Here is a 19069-nt window from a genome sequence, read left to right on the forward strand (position 1 = left end):
TAAGTAACCTGAGAAGTAAAACACTTAAAAATTTGAGGATTGCTTTTCCAGAAATCAATTAATTAGGGGAAAAATAAAAAAGCCTCTACAGAAACCTTCAAGCCAGAAGACAAGTGGACTGTACAAAGGCACCACTGTGCTCCATCTCCAGCACACTGTTACAACCTGTGCCACAATTCCACAGGTGCATTGGTTTCCACACACGGAAACAGACACATACACCTGAGCTAAACATCAACATGCACAACACACAAACTGTACAAACACACATGAGAGCACACCCACAAACACACAGAAGTTCCCTCTCTCCTATTTTCCTCCTCTAGTATGTATTTTCAGAGAGAGCACTTTTATACGTGTGCAATGTGTATGACATGGTGACATTTGCTTCTAACAGCATGAGACTTTTGTTCTCATTTTGTTTACCTGTCACTTCCTCTTAATCATGCAACTGATGCAGTTATAACCTAATACAACTAGAAGGCACTGCCAAATGCTTAATAATTTGCAGACTTCCCTTCCTTCACTGCAGTCTTGGAGTGCAAGTGGCGCGGAAGAAGCATGCTTGAACTCTCTTGACCTGGACAGCTGCTTGAATAATAGCTTAAAAATTAACACCAACTAAAAAAAAAGTGTTGAAGGCAAACTTTTGGCATGTGTCCTTCTTTGTTCCTTTGCAGATTTCAAGTATCTTCTTAAGAAAATTAATATAGAGTAGACTAAAATGTAAAGATCAGAAAAAAAGCACAAAATTGTGTATAAACAAACTCCTTTTGTACAATGTGTTCACAGATGAAAAAGACTTATTTGATGTTAAGATAATTTTGAGGTTCTAAGAATTGTTCAAACAGGAATAAACACAGATCAGAGTGGTTACTGTATTGCCTTTAGCTGTGGAGCATCAAATAATTTCCCAGTATGACTGAGCCAAGCAATGGCAAACAAAAAATCCTGTTATTCCAAACTTACTTGCACTTAATTTAGTCCAGAAAATTATCAGCAGCTCACTTGCTTCTGATTAAAATACACCATAATCAAAGCTGTTCCCAAAAATATTAGTTTGAAATTTTTCAAGTCTGAAACTGCCACATAAGCACCCAGTTCTACGCCTGAAAAATGTCTGGAAAGCTGTGGCCCCCCAGTGCCAGTGACAATAGCTGTCCCATAAGCCCCTTGCAGATGGCCTTCAGAGGTGACACACCAAACCTGATACCATAGTAGGGCCACTCTTATGCTGTAAGCCTGCCAGTGGATGATAAAGCACAGGGACTCTCCATACCTTTTTCCAAGCTTTTTGTTTCCTTTCTACAGATAACGAGGATACTGGTGACAAATTCAGAACTTGCTTCCAGTTGCAAGGAAATGTCACAGAAAGTCCTTTGAGTGGTATCCTGAGAGCATTCTTCTACCCCAATCCATTGCCTGTACAATGAGCTTGGGCACACAGTAAGAGATGCCTCACAGAGGCTATGATCCCATGGGAGAATGAAAGTAAGGCCAGATGTCTAGAAGGGTCAGGACAGGTACAACAGAGTATACTTCAAAAGTGTCTATTAACTTATGAATGTTACTAGGCACATCACTGCATTTAAATACAATCTCAGTCCCCTAGTCAAAGCTGGATGCCAATTTTTCTTCTCCCAGGAAGCCAGACCTCTTCAAAGCAAGGAATCAAGCATGTGGCACCATGCAGTCAGGGACCCTGTAGCAATGGAGGCTGCAGGGTGACTCAGGTAACCCAAGCACTTGGTAAAATTTCTCTCTTTCTTTTTTTCCCCTACATTCCTACAGTTTGAGTTTCCAGTAGAAGAGTATCAATGACCACAACTGAAACACCTCTTCAGGTATGCTAAATGATGGAGAGCTGGAAGGGACACAGCTAACTCCAAAGGAAAATGTTAAAAGTGCCATTCCACCTATCAGTCATGTCCACGTACAATTGCTGATATCAATCTCCACTGAAAAGTGGCTGTAGAGGACCACAGGCAACATTTCCAGCTGCAGCTGGTACCATCAGCCTTGTCTTGCTTGCTGCAAGAGCTTTAGGAAGGCAGTTAGTACAACTGCATAAAACTGACTGCTTATGGCATTTTATCAGCTTTAAAATGTGGTTAGGATAACTAATCACACTAACAAGGTAAATAAATATATGGAAGATTGATCAGACTTTCACAAAAAAATGTGTGTGCCTTCTCCACAGACAAGCCATCATCAGGCAGTTTGAGAAGGATCAAACACAGCTACTGCCCTTCTGCCATGAACCTTGGCAAAAATGGGATCAAAATACTTCCTTATAAGCAAAGTCTCTTTCCTTTACTTTCCACCCTTGTTTTATCCTCCTTTGCCATGCTCTCTTTTATGGTACTTTACTTTTCAATTAAAAATACTTCCTGTTCCAAGTAGAAGGACAAGACACAAGTCCCACCAGACAAGACACAAGGCCCAGAGTGTAGCAGCAGGGCATGACACAGGCAGTGCTGGAGTACTGGTGACTGGAAGCCAGACATGGGCTCAGACTTGGGCCAGAAATGCAGTGTGTCTCATCCCAGTCAGCATTGAGCTTTCACTTGGCCCTTTGTGTTTTGGACAAATTTTACTTCTTATGCTGATAGTGGTTATGGGACTCTGAGCAAAACCAAATAAGCAGCTAGATGGTTGCCCTGTTAATAAACCCGACTCTTTTTTCTTGCTATTCTGATGCCACCTGAACACAGGCATGGTTATAAATCACAGGGAAATGTGCTATTAATCAAGGAGCAAGGATGTTCTACATGAAGAATGGCAATGCAAAGGTAGAGCAGCCTCTTGTTTTATTTGTAGCTTCTTCTACATAAAGAGGGCAAGCAAAAGGAGAAACTCACAGTGGGTGAGTCCTAAATCCCAGCCCCAGGCTTTTCTAGTTTTCTCTCTCTAGCACAGAGATGGAGCACACAGGAGCACTTCTCCCACCAGTGATAGGTGTCACTGACCAGTAGCTCTTACATCTGATTAAGGGTAGAGGTGTACAGTGATTCACACCTACCTGGAAGGCCCTTTTACATGGTCCTATTGATATAAAGGACTGTGGTTCACTCAAAAGCAAAGCTGTAAGCAGAGTAATCTCTGAAAGACAGAATTCTCTTCAAGTCTTTAAATGCTTTGTATATATGTGTGTGCATCACATCTGATGCATTTACTCTACATTTACTTGCAAGCACTTTTCTTTTTAAAATATGTTTTTTTAAAAAACCCATTAGTGGTAGTTTAGATGAGAACTTTGAAGCTACCAAGGCATTTTAATGGCAAAGTCATCTTCTGCAACTTACTTTATATCACTCTCTAAAGTACACCTTTCTATTTTGTAGTCAATTATTTCCTTCTGCTTCTTTGAAGATGAGTAAATGGCTTTGGTGATTTATTCCCAAAGGCATTTATAAAATCTGTCCTGGTAATAAACAACAAAACAGGTATTTCCTGATGTCAGCAAATGGTTATACTTATGAAAGGCCCAGGAATATATTTTCCAATTTTCTATTCAGAAGTATTAAAAACTATACTATTATTTTTATTTCCCAGAATTATTTCTACAATATCTAATGTTTAGATGTCTGTCAAACAACTGAAAGTTAATTTTTCATTTCTTGATTGGGAAAGCATTTTGCATTCAGTTCAAATATATTCACATGGATGTGACGTAATTTTTATATTAATCCTTGCAACTGCTTCTGAAATACACTTTTTGTCTCCTCTCTTGACAACAAAGCCAGAATATGGTTACATGATAAATTTTCTTGGCATTCACCCTTAAATCTTTTTGAGCAAATTCTAATAAAGCTATTTGTTATGAGGTAGTTTACTTTGCAAGAAATTTCATATCTAGTTGTATATCTTTCTGAGACCGGCCAAAAAATCTGAAGCCTCATATGGATCTTTTAATATAAACTCAGTGATAGTCTAATTCAATAAATATTTAGCCTCTAGTCATTTTTTTTGCAGATTCTCTCTGCCATGGGAAGATTATATTCAGAAAACAGTTAAAATATGACTGACATTTCAAAGAATCCTTAAAAATATATTCATCTATATTAACTGCATCACATTGAGACAAGAAATGAGCTCATGGCAAGTGGCAAATTCACTATCCTCTACAACAAACAATTACAGGAGTGTGGAGCATATACAGAAAATCACATACCCTACAGCAATGCAGGATATTAGATTTGCCTGGTTATAAGTAAGCCATCAGCTGGCTTATGGCTACACTATTTATGAGTTATGCTGTCTTTCAAGATACAGCTCACATTTTGTTTAATACCAAATGACACATTCAATTTAAATCAAGATATAGCAGAGAAAAAAGCTGCCCCTAATAAATGACTCAAGTATTTAATTTTTTTTTGTGGGGGGGGAGTGGTGCTTCCTATTCTGAGTATGGGAAATTTAAAGGCAGTTCAGAATCTTTCATTTCATACATCTGAAATTTCTTTACTTAGGGTGCAGGAAAATCACATCACTGTAAAGCTCTCAAGATGAACTATCAGATCTGCAAGCAGCCAGGGGAATGATTTATTTTCAAAACAGGGATGATTATTGCTGATATCTGTGCTACAACTGTGGAAAAAATATTTAGGGATGCGCTCACTTGTAGTACTCTCATTACCTCTCCATCTGTGTTCCTGATCCACCAGCATCAAGGCTTGTCACCAGCCCATCTAAAGGACACTAGACTAGAAAAGAGGGATATCAAAAATAATCAATACTGCCTGGTAAGAAGAGACTACAGATACAGACAGCTGAGCTTGGAGGGAAGATGGCAGAGGGGTATTTTAACAGAGGTCTGTAAGATCAAGAAGATGAGTATGAAGCTGGTTTTTTTTTTTTTTTGCTGCTTTTCCTATCAGCCAGATGGAGGCATCCAGGGAAATGACAATGCAGCAGGTCCAAAAGAAAAAAGAGGTACTCCTTGCATACAGCAAAATAGGATATTACAAAAGCTGAAAAACAAGTGAATTAATAAATGGATTAGCCAAATTTCTGGAGTCCAGGTTACTTAGGTACTAATAAACACATTGACCTGGTTGTAACCCCTGGTCTAGGCAGAGCCTTCACTAGAGACTGTCAGAAGCTGGGAAAATATCCAAGGGATGGGTCATTCACAACATGCTCTGCTTGTTAAATTCCCTCCCTGAGCAGTTGCAAGGGCACCTTGCTTTTAGGTTTTTCTGTGTTCTCAATGTGCTCCAGGTGTTTTGCTGGTGCATAAACTGAGATATGCATCTGTCCTCCTTGCTCATACCTTTAGTGCTTTCCATAACAAAAAATATTTCTGAATCTGCTTTAAGGAAGCAACTGGTCCTACTTCTGTGCAAACCATTCTCACACTCGTGCTTTTAGTTATTAAAGTCAAAAATCCATGGAAATACACTGCCTATATGAGCCCAAGAGTCAAGAAACTGTCCAGTGGCCTATTGCTAAAGTCACAGCTGTGCTAAACCAAACCTGAAAGATGCTGCAAGAAAAGAATCTCTGGCTCAACTTTGGTGAAATTCACATGATCTGATGAAATTACCATAACATTCCCAATGAACTTCAGCATACAAGTTAAAAGGAAAAAAAAAACCAAGTAAGGAATACAAAAGAAGACATTTCCAGTGTTTTTGTTGTCATTGAGATTTGTCACAATTACACTTTAAATTCAAAGAAGACAATAGGCAAAAATCTTCCACTTTGTATTAAGACTGAATCAAAAAGCCATCCAGATTTATTTTTTTTATAATGTTACAAATCTCTTTCAAAGTTTTAAGCACCGTGTGCCTATCAGCCATCTGCTAGTGTTGGATAGGATAAGTAGGCAAATAAATATTTTAGTGGAAATTCAATTAGTGCTTGTTTTACCCAAGCAAAATAAAATATCTTCCTAATACTATGAAAAACAGAAAGTTGAAATGGGCAATGAGCAAATACTTGTACTTAAGGGACTGTGGCTCAATTAGATTATCTGCCAGAACAAAGCTCCTGCTACTGAAAAGGAAGAAAACACACCAAAAAAAGAAAAAGGTCACTGCCAAAGCAGACAGGAAGGAGGGAGGGAAGGAGGGGAAGGAAGGAAAGGAAGGAAAGGAAGGAAGGAAGGAAGGGAGAAAGAAAGAAAGAAAGAAAGAAAGAAAGAAAGAAAGAAAGAAAGAAAGAAAGAAAGAAAGAAAGAAAGAAAGAAAGAAAGAAAGAAAGAAAGAAAGAAAGAAAGAAAGAAAGAAAGAAAGAAAGAAAGAAAGAAAGAAGAAAGACAAAGAAAGAAATAGAAAGAAAGATAGAAAGAAAGATAGAAAGAAAGAAAGAGAAAGAAGGAAAGAAAGAAGGAAATAAAGAAAGAGAGAGAGAAAGGGAGAAAGAGAGAGAGAAAGAAAGAGAGAGAGGAAGAGAGAGAAAGGAAGGATGGAAGAAAGAGAGAAAGACAGAAAGAAAGTGTGAGAGAGAAAGAAAGAGAGAGAGAAAGAAGGAGAGAGGGAAAGAGAGAATGAGAGAATGAAAGAAAGAAAGAAAAAAGAAAGAAAGAGAGAAAGAGAGAAGAGAGAGAAAGAGAGAAAGAGAGAGAAGAGAGAAAGAGAGAAAGAGAGAAAGAAAGAAAGAAAGAAAGAAAGAAAGAAGAAAGACAAAGAAAGAAATAGAAAGAAAGATAGAAAGAAAGATAGAAAGAAAGAAAGAGAGAGAAGGAAAGAAAGAAGGAAATAAAGAAAGAGAGAGAGAAGAGGGGAGAAAGAGAGAGAGAAAGAAAGAGAGAGAGGAAGAGAGAGAAAGGAAGGATGGAAGAAAGAGAGAAAGACAGAAAGAAAGTGTGAGAGAGAAAGAAAGAGAGAGAGAAAGAAGGAGAGAGGGAAAGAGAGAATGAGAGAATGAAAGAAAGAAAGAAAAAAGAAAGAAAGAAAGAAAGAAAAGAAAGAAAGACGAGAAAGAGAGAAAGAAAGAAAGAAAAATGAAAAAAGAGAAAGAAATAAAAAGAAAGAAAGAAAAAAGGAAAGAAAAGAATGAAAGAAAAGAAAAAATAAAGAAAGAAAAGAAAGAAGGAAATAAAGAAAAGAAAGAAAGAAAAGAAAGAGGGAAAGGAAGAAAGAAAGAGAAAGAAAGAGAAAGAGAGAAAGAGAGAAAGAGAGAAAGAGAGAAAGAGAGAAAGAGAGAAAGAGAGAAAGAGAGAAAGAGAGAAAGAGAGAAAGAGAGAAAGAGAGAAAGAAAGAGAAAGAAAGAGAGAAAGAGGAGAAAGAGAGAAAGAGAGAAAGAGAGAAAGAGAGAAAGAGAGAAAGAAAGAAAGAAAGAAAGAAAGAAAGAAAGAAAGAAAGACAGTTGCAAAGCAAGAGTGCAAAGCTGATTACAGTCCTAGAGCTGACAGCTTGCCTTAAAAGTGAAAGGAGATTCCAAACATTACCCTGAAGGAATAATGCACGATTACAAACACATCAAAAGCACAATCTGCTGGAAAGGAGAGAACAAAGATTATCAAAATAGTCTGGAAAATGCATATTCTAAAAGCAACCATGAAATAAGTCCATTGGTAAGCTATTCCAATATATCTACCAGGCACTTTGTGGAGTACATTAGTCAAAGAAACACATTCACAAAAGAATATAGGTAAGAAGAGGTCAAACCTTAAATCAGTGCCAGTACATTGACTTTGGAGGAACATCACTGATATTTATCATGATGAGGGCTGACCCAGAAAAGCTCAGTAATAGCTGAGGAATTCCCAGTAATTCCCAGGAATCCTGACTCCATAAAAATGAAAAAGATCAGGTATTGCCTATAGGAAATGTGTGTTCAAGAACACAGGGCACACATGGAAACCACCCATGCCAACAGGCACATGCAGCATGCACAGGGAGCACTGGCTCAGGAAGATGCACCAACACAAAACATCCATTTGTGTGCATGTAACACATACAGGGGATGCAGCTCACACCATTGGATTCTGTGTGAAAATTGACAGCTGCACATGTGTGCTTCCCATACTCTCCAATGCCTGCACTGACAGGCATTTTCCACAGACAACACATTCACTTTAAGCCTACTCATCTAATGCCTTTTTCTTTCTGTTGCCCTTTGCAGATCTTCAGACAGGGTACAGACCCTCAAAGAGATGGAGATAACTGGAGGACTACTGCCAATGTTTCATATGGGAAAAATGGATGTGATCAGCTACTTCCACCTCTGTACCCACAATGTCATCCTAGCAGTGTTATATTCCACCAGAAATCACCTTTTGCTTACATGCACCACAGCAGCTTGAAAGAAAAGGCTTGCTAAGCTAGCCACTGTTCTCTTGGCTCTTTCTGTACTTCTTCCATGCAGGTCAGCAAGTCTCAGCCACTAACAATTTCATGTAAGCTGGTAGTTACCATATATTTTTTTGTGACAAGAAAACTGAAAAGAAGACAGGATATCCATAACTGAGAGCTGCTCTCACTTGAAAGGCACCCATCTCTCCTGGTAAAACAGATATTGAGCACATCTTGTGACAAAATTCATCTGTATCACTTCTCTAATAAACAGTTGCACAGTTCATTTTACAGGATAATTGATAAATCAATCGAAACATTTCCTGCAGAGCTAATGGCGCTGCACAAAATTTCTCCAAACTTTTCCAAGAGAAAGTGCTGATGCTACCCTATCTGCTCAAGGAGAGGACTGAACAAGTTTGCCAATAAACCTGGACAACCCAAAGAAAAATCCAGCAGCAGACAAGATCCTTAAGGAAGCTTTAGCCAAGTGGATATGCTTGCTCGACCTAGTGGGAATCTGGGTCTAGTTCCTGGCTCTGCTGTAAACTTCCTTTGTGACCTTGGCTAAGTTCCCTCAGCAAGCTGTCTTCTCAGTTGGTAATGAGACAATGAAATAGGAGGCTGAATGTCTGTTGTGACATGATCTTGCTTGCAAAGCAGGGAAGAAGAATGAGAAAATGTTTTCTGCCTGGAGTATCCAACTGTACATTGAACTATCCCTTGCAATGTGCAGCACAGAACACATGTTGAGGCTTTGATGCTGGTCATGGTCCACTGACTGTATTTTAATACAAACAATAATGAGCAAAAAACATTTTTCAAAGAATCTTTTTCTGGCTGAGTGTAAAAATTACAAATGCAGTAGACAAACCCTCCATGTTCTTTAAATATAACTATAAAATTACTTTGAAGTAGGAGAGAATGGTTTATTATTTCAAAGTGGTGCAGCCTTAAACACTGGGAAAATATTCCCCATATTTCCCCTCATTCTTTATACAATGGCAACGAATGTAATAAATCTCATTTTAAATCTAGTGGTATGTACACATAAAAAGGGCTATATTCATTCTGAATCCACAAAAGATTGCTCTGAATGGATCTCAGGCTAAATATATTTATATGCAGTGATAAAACCTTATTCTACATTAAAATCACTCTGACAGTTTATGAATTCAAGGTTTCACCAATGTAAATAAAAGAAAGTCCTGTTATGATAAAAATGGAATTGAAAATAGAGCAATAATGGAATAAAACTTTGAGGTAAATTAAAGACCCGATAAAAGTCTTCCATCCTCAATGAAAGGTACAATGACAGCAGTGAGATTGTAAGTCACTTCATGTGGCTACATTTCCTAAGAAACTTTTTTAATGGATTATCCTTTGAGAGTCACAGTCAAGCACACACACATAAGAAAGTTTTATATTAAAGAGGAAGGTGACACGGTGCTGCTTTTTAGTATCGCTCCTCATGGTCTTTCCTGTGTGATTCCTACTAAAGAAAAGAGCCACACTACTCAAATCTCTTTCAGCTCTGAAAGGTGCTGGTGTGATCCTAACAAGCTCAGCTGACAGTGGCAGGCTGCCAAGGATGCTTGGCCAGCAACACAGCCCATGGTGAGAAGGGCTTCGAGATCTCGGCAGGCTGCCTTTCTCCTTTTCCCTTAGCCCATCCCCTAAGCCCTGAAGTGCATAGGACAGAAAATCACACCAAGTCACACTGACACTGAGGCTGAAGCATTGCCAAGCAGCCCCTGCATGCAGCTTGAAGTTCCAGCCCTACCCAGGCACAATTCTTTTCTACCCTGTATGCCACAGCAATGTATTTCCACTTCCAGTGCTCTGATCCAGCCCTTACTCACTTCTGTAGCTGCATCTTGCCTTATAATGAGTCTTGACTGATCCATTGCTGGGTGTCTTCAGCTGGTCACCTCAGACATCCCCATACTCAGACACTTTCCCTCCCTTCTCTTTTCATAATGCTCCACAAAGCTTGGGCTAATCCACATCTGGTCCTTCCCAAGAAACACCTGCCTACACACAGAGGACAGGGGAAGGGAACTCCCTATTCCCAAATCTGGTATATTCTTCTGCACTTCGGGAAGAGAAGAGATGGCACGATAGAAAAAAGATTTCTTTTGGAAAATAAAACACCTAAAGACTTCAGAGTAGCAGGTAGCCCAGTGACTAATTCATTAACACTTTGGGATGCCCTCGTTCCAGGTGAATTCCCAAGCTATGATATTTTTGGCCTAGAGTTTTTTTGCCTTCAACTACCCTTTAATAATCTATAAAAAATTAAACTCTAACAAGAAAAAATGACCGGAATAATGAAAATCAGGTGACCACAGCTAGAACCAAGATCTCTTAACCACATGTGCTGGTACCAACCAAACACTTTTTTTTTTTTTTTAAGAAAAAAATCCCTTCCTACTTAAAAAGCCAATTGAAACCAACTTGCTTCCGGAAAAAAAAAAAAAAAAAAAAAAAAAAAAAAAAAAAAAAAAAAAAAAAAAAAAAAAAAGACCCAGAACTGTCTGCGACACACAGGCCAGAGCTGGAAAGAGGGAGCTGGATTTTATTTTCTGTTTCCTTTATAGCCACTGCATCATCTCCAAGCTGAGGGACTCAGGCAGCGGAGTAGAGCATCAGAAATGTCTGCAAAAGGTGTCTCTGAAGAGACACATGAAGAATAGAGGAGAAAGTAGAGAAAAAGTAAGAGCAAGAAAAGTGTGTGGGAGAAAGAAGTCAAAAATGAAGACAAAGAACTGTAAGAACAATGCAAAAGCAGGCAGATAAAGGGAAAGAGGAGAAGAGCAAGACAGAAAATCCATCTTGCCAGAAACAAACATTTCTTATCAGTTACAGGAAAGTGGTACCTCTGCAAAATCCAATTTCAAATGTCAGAAAAGAAGTGATAGAGAAGGAATGAATCACCTACATAAAGGTACAAGTTCCTTAATGATTGAAATTCAACACTGGGAGGTGCAGAGAAGTCTGAAGGACATGGGGTTTTGAAATGAAGATGGGGATAGCATTAGGAATGGGAAACCTTTCATCACTTGAGGTAAGGTAGTGAGTAGACTGAGGAGTTCTGAAGCTCCACTCATACCTCCCCAGGTCACGCAGCTGTAGTCTGACTGCCAGTGGCACTCTCAGGTATTTTTACATGCATGAAGTAGGTTAGTGACCTCAGATTAACACTAAGTGAAGTCCCACCTTGCTGGTTTAGAAAAGCCAACACCTATTCCTCCTGTTGCTTTAACCGGTATATCTACTTGGCATGTCATATTCCAGGGGATCTGGATTCAGCTCATACCCTGTACCTGGTCTCTGAAAGGAGATAAGCCTCATAATTAGGTTCTAATTAAGGCCCTTAAAAAATGGTACTTAAGGGCTTCCCTAAGGCTAGAATTCCATTTCAATATTTTCAGGTTCCTGCTTGCGCACAATGAATTGTAGCTGTATAGAGAGTATGCTACTACCCGAAAAGGGATGAATATTAATAGGGAAGAGAGAAAAAGAGAGACAGCCTAACAATAGTCACTGAAATCCTTTGTTACGTATACCCAAGGCAGGGAAAGCGGACCTTCTCTGGTGAACTCTACATACAAGAAAAACAAATATCAGAAAATATCAGCTCAGAGAATCAGTGGCATACGGTAACCATAACCATCAAATAATAAATAGAACTTAATACACAATTTATCCAATAACAGAGGTTGTGTTTTGGGGGTTTTTTAACAAAAATAAATAAGACTGCAATTTTATGTCTCATATTTGAATCTAGATGAGAAAAGGGAGGTATATTGAATGGAAATCACCCCTTACAGAATCAATCTGCATGAAGGTTTTAAGACAGCAGGTAACAGTAACTGAGGACAGCTACACAGCTTCTCAACCAGCTATAAGACCAAAATATCACCACGTAAGAGAGATGAAGGCTTTACTGCCTACACTTCAAAACTCATAACAGCATCAGTGTGCAGTTTGCTTTTTTTACCCCCTTAAACTAGTTGAGGTTTTTTTTTTTTTCTTGAAATAAGCAAAGCACCAGAAAAATCTACATGTGGCAAAAATCCATGACACCACAGCATAGATTGTTGAATGGCAGCAAACTGGCTGCCTGCCGTTCAGAATAAATGCATGCGCCATCTGCAAGATGCTGGAATATCTCTTCTGGCCTAATTTTTGGAAGATGCCTAAAAAAAGGGACAGCACAACTTGGAACAAACTCTTTGTCCTGTCCAAGTGGGATTTTGCCTACGGGGAAATTCTGTGCTCAGCAACACAAAAAAAACTTCTGGCTGCTCGACAGACACCAGCAAGGCAATGTTACAAAGATGACAGCCAACTGTGCCCCTTAATTGCTAGGCCATCATGTAACGCACTTTCTCTATGTTATTTAAAGCATACACAAAACACAACTAACACAGAGCTTTTTGAGATACTGATGAAATAGCATTTGTTCCTTTCAAAGCTTCTTTGACAAGACAAGAATACTTCATGATGGGGAGGCTGTCACTATGAGATCATGTCTTTCCAGAAGTGTAAAACTCCCATTTCTGAAACTGCAGACCTGTCACATACAAGGCTTGAAATTTCATGGCAGTTTATGTTGGTTTTTTTTTATTTATTTTGTTTTAAGGAACAGAGTTCTGTTCTTCCTTTGCTAAATCCAACCCAAGATTAAAAAAAAATTATATTTTTCACTTAAGACCCAAAGCTCCGCCTATTGTGAGTTTTAATGAATAAAGCAGATGTTTTTCTGCTAGGCTGACAAGGTTTTATTATTTTCAGGGCTTTTAAATAGGAAAAAGAAAACCACTAAAATAAAACAAGCAATATTTTAAGTTACCCAAATATGTAAAATGTTAGAGTGAGCTTAAAAAAGTTGTATCTCCTTGGGTTAGACTGGAATAATCAGGGAATTTAAGCTGTGAATTGTCACCAATTTGGATGAATGTCTCCTACTCAAAATTACCATAGTGCTTGCAATTTTACTTGCAGTGGGACTAAAGCTCTGCAGTGGCACTGGATCAATTTACATCAGGGAGAATGCTCATTCTCACTGTGGATATAAGCAGCTGCCATTCATAAACTAGGGGAAGTGCCCACACTTGAAAGGAGGCAGAAGGCAGGGGTTTTTATCAGGAAACACAGCCTCATGTAATATATTTGATGTCCTATTTTTCAGTCTCCAAGCTTGCCAGCAAGTGACAGGAACCATAATAATGTGTGACAAATTACCAGAACCGAACGTGGGCTTTGCTGAGTGTTATGACACAATAAACAGGTTACTTTAAACGCTGTAGCTTTAATATTAACTAAACAAACTTATTTAAAAACACTTCCCATCCCTGTCAGTAGCTTAGTCCTCAGTGTCCATACACCTTCTTGATACCTGCAGGACACAGTGCAGCTGGTGGTTTACCAGAGCATCAACTGGGTGATTTATGCTTGTAAAACTCTTTTACAAATAGCTTCCCATGTGACAATTATCAGATTAGGTGAGCCAAAGGAAGCACTAGTAAAGGAATTCCCTTCAAGAGGATGCCAAAATGGAGCATAGGCGTTTACCTTCTAATATATGTCCTTCCTACAGAACTCCAATCAGGGCTCTGGAGAAAATGACTCAAACAAAAGTCAAGGAAGATCTCAGTGATTTAGCCTGAAAACAGAACTCTACGCATCACAGATGAGGGAATAAGTCCTGCCTTGGGTCAGTCACTGTGGTAGGATTTTCCACTAACACAATGCAAGTGAGTAGCATCAAAGCTAGTGAGGTGTTTGGTGGAAAAAACACATTGCTGCAGCAAGAGAATGAAGTCCTATGAAATTCTCAGCTCTAATGCTGCCTATAGCCCAAGATATTAGTTCTCTAAAGGTGCCTTGAGCTTCTTACAAAGTCAAAGAAACTTGGTCCAAGAGCTACTACTGCTGCTACTTTGCCAATAACAATAACTATTAGTTATTGTTACTGTACTTAGTTATTGTAACAATACTATTACAATTACAATACTACAACAATAACTATTAGTTATTGTTACTGTACTTAGTTATTGTAACAATACTATTAGTTAACTAGTGTGAGTGCAGTCCTGCAGTTCAGGTTTCCAAATCCCCCAATCAGTGAGTTTTTAAACAATACTATAATCCCCTGAGAGTGCCTGCAGGAACAAATATTTGAATACTTTGAAGCAGAAAATTTCTCTTTATCCACTTTCTAAAGCTTTCTAAGGAAAAAAAAAAAAAAAGGCGGGGCAATCTGTGACTGAGGAAAGCATTTTGCATCTGGCTAATCCGGTTTAGAGGAAAGATGGACTCTTTCTGATCCCAACTCTCCTATGGATTTGTTACACTAGCTTTTTATTTTCTTCCACTTTGGCAGAGTGCAACTCTAGAATTATTCTTCAAGTTACTGATAAGTTAACTTCTCCCTCTTCTCATTGACTGATCACTGTAGCTAATGGCTCTCTAATCATTTTAAAGACACCCCTTGTCATAGCAAATGCTGTCATAAAGAATTGTCCCAGGATTTTTTTCTACTGGGAAGTGAAATTATAGCCTAGAGGGATGATTAAATCTTCTCTCTTCCTAGATAGCTTAAGGTAATACCATAAAGAGATCCCTAAGCAAGATATCTGTTCAACCCTTCAGAGTAACCAAAGCAGCACTTATTTTACTCAAGGGTTCCAGAAAAGTAACATATTTCTCTTAAGAGATCTCTGTGGATTTCTTGTTTTCATTACAACACTTGTCTGAAATTATTCCAGGGTGCCACAACTACAGGACTGAGCACACAGAATTCCTGGGGATCAATTCAGAAGCTGTAACACAGGGCAGAAAGACTGAGGGAGATTTAGCTCCTGTGTAAATTAGCTAGCCTAGGCCCCTTCAGTAGGAACGGAGACACAGGCCTAGCTTAGGGTGAACTCTCATCCAGTCCTAGCTTAGGGTGAACTTCCTTCTGGAAGAGTCTTTCTCTGTTTTTACTTTTTTTTTTTTTTTTTTTTTTTGGCACACAGAGTGCACACGGGGTTAGACAAAGCACACACCTCACAGAACTAATCTTAAACTAGAGAGATCTTTTACAACCCAGCTAGATTGTAGAGCCAATGATTGGCTAATCATGGCTTAGCCAAGATAGACATTCCCGAGAGATGGAAGCAGAGATAAGCAGCATGAACAAGAGCAGCAAGGGATCTCTGTATTCATTAAAATCTATGTGTGTTTCAAAAACAGCAATCTTCTTTCTGGAAGGGTGTACTAACAGTACATTTGCTGGAACTGGACTTCAGTACTTCTACCCTCTGCTGTTTTAGTCTTCAGTCTCTAAGAAACTTGGTTTAAGAATCAAAATTGAAAATGCTTTATTCCTACATTCAGAGAAACTTTAAAGTAGAATAAGCATCTTCGTAATAACAATTTACAGACAGTATTCAATGTGAATGTCAGGGACAATCTAAATGTCAGGGAGCAAAAATATAATAAACTCATCTTTACAGGGAGAGAAGGAAGTGGAGAGACACAAGATCAAAATATGAGTCAGTTGGAATGGCAGATATTCAGAAAATGTCAATTATTTTTCTCAGGAAATATTAAGTTTGTAGACATTTTCTACTTATGTGGGGGTTGGTGGCTTTAGGGAGAGGAGTTGGGTTTTCTTTCCTCAAATTAGGAGTTTCCTTCATTTTGGAGTAGACAAAAACTGGAAGAGCTTGCAATTTTTGAAAACTGGAAAACCAAAAGGGTGGCAAGAAAATCACTACCTTAGATTGACAGTTTTTCTGACTGCTTGGGGGTGGGGGAAGTCACTAAAACAACCTTTGTCAGAAATATGTGGAGCAACTTCAGGAGGGTAGAATTTGGGGAAAATTAACACTTCTATCCTTAGTTAAAAAAAAAAAAAAAACAAAAACAAAAAAAAAAACCAAAACAATAGTGAAAGACCTTGGATGAACAATAGCAAGAGTCTAGATAGAGAAATAACAGTGGGTTTGTGGGTCAAAGTATTGGCCTTAATTTCTCATGTGCTTTTCAGTGACACATCTAGAAAGAGACAGAACTAGAATGTGTTAATAAGACTTTGTATCTGACACCTGGGAGAAGGCATTCCACTGCCACAAATTTGTGCTGGCTATTAGATACAGACTGGAACAAAGTCATATGTATGAGAAAAACTTCAGCCTTCTTCTATTCAAGAAAAAGGCCCATAAAACCCCAGAAGTTTAAATAAGAAAGATTTCAGTCAGGGGTGGGGAGGGAATTAAGGAAGAAACAGAGAAAGAAAAATCAAGATCAGTTTTCAGTTTGGTGGGATTTGTTGTAATAATTCCAAAGCTTGCTGCAATAGGCTTTATCAAAACACAGGATTTTAGCAGGAAATTTCCTACCAACTGAAGTGTGATCAAAGATAAGCTCCATTTTACAGATAAAGTCCACATTACCAAAACAGTTGGGAGAAATTGTGAAACCAGAGGCTATGCACATGAGTGATGGAGGGAACTTGTTTTGAACTCTCGAAAGGAAATAATGAGCAAAAGCTCTCAGATGAAATTGAGACAACCAATGTGAAAACTACATTCCAGGGAAAACATATTAATAGTGAGCTGAGACACTTTTGTTTTCTCCAACTTGATAGTCCCAGATGAGCACATCTTGGCGATTTCCAAAGTCCACATTGAGAACATGATCTACTAGCAACTAGCAGGCTCAACTACGCCTTCTAATCTGTTAAGAACTGCTTCAAGACCTCCAGTTAAGCTGTGGATGATCCATCACGTGGTGCATGTAACACTGCAAAGAAAAAGACTTAAGCACTATGGAGAGAACAATCCTACACTAAGAGGGGTGAAAGATGGGGCAGTCAATAAATCCTTTCCCTCTGTAACTTCTGTAATTAAGTAGAACACATTGCTCATTCTTATGATCCAAACATAATCCTGCTGTTGTCTTGACTGTACAGGATTTGCAGATCCTAACTGTTTTAATGACAATGCACCAAAGAAAGCTTTTTTTCTTTGCTTTCACAGACAAATCCAGAATCCACATCAGGAGGGAAAGAATCCAGTGGTGTGTGAGGGGTTTTGGCCTTATAATTATCTTTCCAATTCCAGCATATTCCTTTATTTGAGTTTTAGTTAAACAGCTTTAAAGACAGAGCAAATGTGGAGGGGAGGAAGGAGGGGGATGGAGAAAAAGAGAACACACTGCATTTTCTGCTGCAGAGAGAGATGCAGGAAACTGTCTAATACCATGAAGTTTCACTAACTCCAACATTTACTTGCAGAGATGCATGCATCTTTTGGAAAGTAGGGATAAAACCAGAGAATGGCAATAGTCTGCCTTTTGCTAATGAGTATTTACTAGTTATAGCCTTTGCTAACACATGTTTATAGTATCCAAGCAAAGCCCTGAAAACATACCTATTATCACATCGATGGTTCTCCTGAACTTATTCTGTCTAACTCTTCAAGACCTGGATGAGTTCTGTCCTTTCCTCTTCTCCTTAACTTTCAAAAGCGCCAAGTAAACCTGAGTTTTTGTTGTTTTGAGGATTTTAATAGTCAGGCTTCCTATGTCACATACCTCTGGGATTCCCACAGCAGCAGCTTCTACAGAAGTCTGCCCAGCTCCATGAATTGCTTCCTACACTAAATCATTGTAGCATCATCGACTGGGGATGGAGAGGAAAAAAAGGTCTTTCTTAGTCATCCTGAAGCAGAAGAAATGCCAGAAACAGTGTGTATGTGAGATTGACCAAGAAATGGTAAACACCAATGTGCTTTAACACCTTCCTGCAGGTGTCTCTCACTACACAGACAGAAATTGTAAGATCTGTTTACTGGGAATTCCACTTATAGGCTAGCCTGTCTTTGATAGCGCCCATAATCCACAGTCAGAAGAGAAAATTGTTTTCATGCTTATCTATGCTCTAGTGGAAGTGTAGAAATAAGGATTTTCCCTTCATATATTTCCTTCTATACCACAGAGATGGCAAATCTTCCAAGTGAGAGCCAACAGTTCCTTCTAACACCTTTGGCCAACCACATTTTAATGCCCCTGATTGTATAGATCTGCTACAGCTTAGAAAACTAAATGGTTATAGACCATACACAACTGGATGGCAGGCTGCTCTTGGAGCACAGACCAGGAATTCTCCATCTCTGCTGATTTGTAAGGCAGCTGAGGTCTTGCTGTAATGGAAAACACTGTTTTGCTTCTAAAAAGCATCAATAGAAAATGAAAGATTTGATACTTTTGAGAACAGAGCATTTTGCACCTGCTACCACCAAGGAGTTTGCTCACTCAGGTTCAGTTGTTTAGCAGCTGCACAAACATCTTAAGTAAAATGTATGGCATTATCTTCTCTTCTGAAAGTTGGCTTAATCTGATCAATAAACTATCACAGTTATGATTCACAGAAAAAAATCTCTTGAGGCAATATCACAAAGCGATAGGCTCTTTTAAGATCTTATCCCAGATTCTCCATGACTTAATGTAAATGCAGGCTGAAGGCAAATACTGATGCCACTAAAAATGCTTTAGACAGTCAGTGATCCTTCCACTTGAAAGGTAGATGCAAAGAGTTTCTGCTTAGAGAGGGCTAAAGTGCTTAAGTCTTATTAGGGAGCCTCCAACTTTAGGTAACTTGGCTTGAAACAGCTGTAAACAATTTTTGGAAGCACTGAGAAAGTGGCTAACTGTGGAAGGAGAAACGTGTCTCCTGTTGTGATGGCTCTGTAGCCAGTAGCCTGTGAGGTAGAAACTCTTACTACTCCAAAAAGGGTTTCCCTTGGGAGCATCAATGCCCTCAAGCTTGA

The 19069-nt window shown here is 38.8% G+C and overlaps 1 long non-coding RNA gene across 1 annotated transcript; it reads left to right on the plus strand.

Annotated features, from left to right (window-relative positions):
• Nucleotides 1–241: 241 nt before the first annotated feature.
• LOC137472499 (uncharacterized) lies at nt 242–1766 on the plus strand. The gene is made up of 3 exons (XR_010998225.1): nt 242–325; nt 1312–1523; nt 1645–1766. It is a non-coding gene; the product is annotated as an uncharacterized lncRNA (long non-coding RNA).
• The last annotated feature ends 17303 nt before the right edge of the window (nt 1767–19069 follow it).

The sequence above is a fragment of the Anomalospiza imberbis genome, chromosome 4 (assembly GCF_031753505.1).
Source record: "Anomalospiza imberbis isolate Cuckoo-Finch-1a 21T00152 chromosome 4, ASM3175350v1, whole genome shotgun sequence".
Classification (NCBI taxonomy): domain Eukaryota; kingdom Metazoa; phylum Chordata; class Aves; order Passeriformes; family Viduidae; genus Anomalospiza; species Anomalospiza imberbis.